We start from the raw sequence: 2,568 nt of genomic DNA, 5'->3' as shown, positions 1-2,568 counted from the left end.
CTGCCCTTGCAGTCATAATATTCAAATTGTTACTACTACAAAAACCAGTTGACGCATTTCCATGCGAAAGTAACTTTCCGAAATGCCTATAGTAGGATATTTTAGCGTGCAATATATCTAGTATCCAATGCATATAATTTCTATTGATTAGACGGCGGCTCGGATATCGTTAGGATCAAATTTCACATTAAAAGCGAGGCCTCGTATATTGCGGCGCCAGGTTTGCTACGTTTTATTAGTGAAGGATAAAAGGAAGAATTTATTATGTTATCTTATATGTTCATTCTTAATGACCTGAGAAGGCGATTCTGTTCAGTGTGCTGTCTGATTAACTGGTATTTTTACGCGTGTTTATAATTGCCTCGTCTGCCGATCTGCTCGATCTTCTTCTGTGGTGGAATTAAATATCCAACTGTCCTCTTTATTTGTCGCGACGATTTATTTTATTATTGTGAAGGCACGAAGTGTTATTTTCATAAATTAAAATCAAATTTAAAATGTTTATGATGCGTATCAATCAGCACCTCTTCGTAGAAAATTAGTTTGTTCCTCTATTCTGTTTTTTTACCTTGCCATGTATAATATTTCCTTAATTATATATAAATCCCACAAGGGTAGCTGCCCTTCAGTAAGGGTTGCCAAAAGACACAGCGTACTAAACAGATAAAAATTAACATTTGTGTTATGATTATTATTTTCAAATGGAAGCTACCCTTGGCAAAGTACGTTTATTCAATAGAATAGAATATAAAGAAATTTAGGTGTACAGGTGATTACGTAAAATCTGAAAAAAATATTTCATTACGTCTACAGCGATAATTTTCAAAAATTGTAAAGGAATTCCAATCGATTGAATTTGTTGATGGTACTACATTGTATCATATTAATGGTGATATAATTGAGGGCCTTAGAACAAAAAGCAGGTAAGTGACATTATTAAAAAAAAATGAGGTAAGTGCGTGTTGTGATAGCCCAAAAGGATGTTTCTTTGGGATAAAATCAGGTAAGTGATCACACTATGTAGTGCTGCTATAATAATAATAATAATAATAATAATAATAATAATAATAATAATAATAATAATAATGTTTTATTTTCGCTGGCAGAGTTAAGGCCATAAGACCTTCTCTTCCACTCAATCAGCCTTAATCAATATAATACATATTTAAATTACAAATATTTACACTACACTTAAAAGATTCTCCAGCTATATTATTCAGTTAAGTTTTAAAGACTAGTAGACTATATATTTATTTAAATTTAGATAAACCTGTAAGGTAAAGTAGTAACTTAATTTATGAGCTAATTTAATTCAATCAATTATAATTAATTTAAGATTTGAGATAGTTAGTAAAGTGATGAAAATTAATTTAATATAAGCTTACTAGGACTATGTTACAGGGAGAAAAGAAAAAAAAAATACATATATATATATATAAATCTAAAATATATTTCTATAGTGAGAATATTAATGCAATTGTCATTAGAGGTTTTGTAAATCTATTTAGAGAAATTAATGATAATAATAAGAATGGACAGATGTTAGTTTCATTATAAGTAACAAATATTAATCAGCAATTAATCTGTTAAGTAAGAATTTTTGTAATTTTGACCTAAATGAAGTTATTGTCCAACAACCCCTTACATCACTCAGAAGCGAGTTCCAATTTCTAGCAACTGAAACTGTATAGGATGAATAATATAAAGATGTCTTGTGTTAGGGTATAATGAGTAAATTGTTATGATGAGATCTTGTATTTAGCTGATGATATGCAGATAAATTTTGAAAACGAGAAGCCAAATAGATTGGGGTAGCGGTGCGCAGAATTTGAAATAAGAGAACAAGAGAATGCAGGGCTCGTCGATCGCTTAGTCTTAGCCAAGACAGAGTTTGGAAAGGCGGGGAAACATGATCATACTTACGAATATTACAAATATAAGGGACGCACGCATTATGCACACGTTGTAGCCTGCTGCTCAAATTTGCATTTAGGTTACTTAATACAATATCGCAGTAGTCAAAGTGTGGCATCACGAGTGTTTGAACAAGGATTAATTTTAATTTATCGGGAAGAAAGTGCTTCAGTCGCTTTAATGAGAATAAAACGTGCACTGCCCGGGAATCGAACCTGGGTCGCAAAAATGGGAATCTTGCATGATACCACTACACCAGCAGTGCTATATGGGCATCATTTCACCAAACTAGTGTATAATATTCCATTGCATGTAGAACTTTAACTGTAATTTCCTCAAAACTAGGTTTCCGTCACTTACCTGCTTCTTGTTCTAAGCCCCTCAATTGGTTTAAAGTTTGTTATGGATAATTCCTTTAACAAACAGCTGCCTGGTTTGAGGCTAATGGATTTTGTTTAAATCAGACTAAGACACAACATGTGTTGTTTACGTTAAGTGACCCAACAATTTTCTACTCTGTCATTGCTAAACTTTTAAGAATTGTACTGGATCCCAAATTATATTGTGCCCCACATTGATTATGTTTGTACTAAACTCTGAAGAGTTATTTATTTATTAACTAAATTGAAAATACTGGTGCGTAAAACATATATA

The 2,568-nt window shown here is 31.9% G+C and overlaps 1 non-coding gene across 1 annotated transcript; it reads right to left on the bottom strand.

Moving 5' to 3' along the window:
* Positions 1-2,108: 2,108 nt before the first annotated feature.
* Positions 2,109-2,179, bottom strand: TRNAG-CCC (transfer RNA glycine (anticodon CCC)). The gene has a single exon. It is a non-coding gene; the product is annotated as a tRNA-Gly (tRNA).
* Between the last annotated feature and the right edge of the window lie 389 nt (positions 2,180-2,568).

This window comes from Periplaneta americana, chromosome 9 (genome assembly GCF_040183065.1).
Source record: "Periplaneta americana isolate PAMFEO1 chromosome 9, P.americana_PAMFEO1_priV1, whole genome shotgun sequence".
Taxonomy (NCBI): domain Eukaryota; kingdom Metazoa; phylum Arthropoda; class Insecta; order Blattodea; family Blattidae; genus Periplaneta; species Periplaneta americana.
Note: the sequence above shows the minus strand (reverse complement) of the source record. Positions and strands in the feature narration are given on the sequence as shown.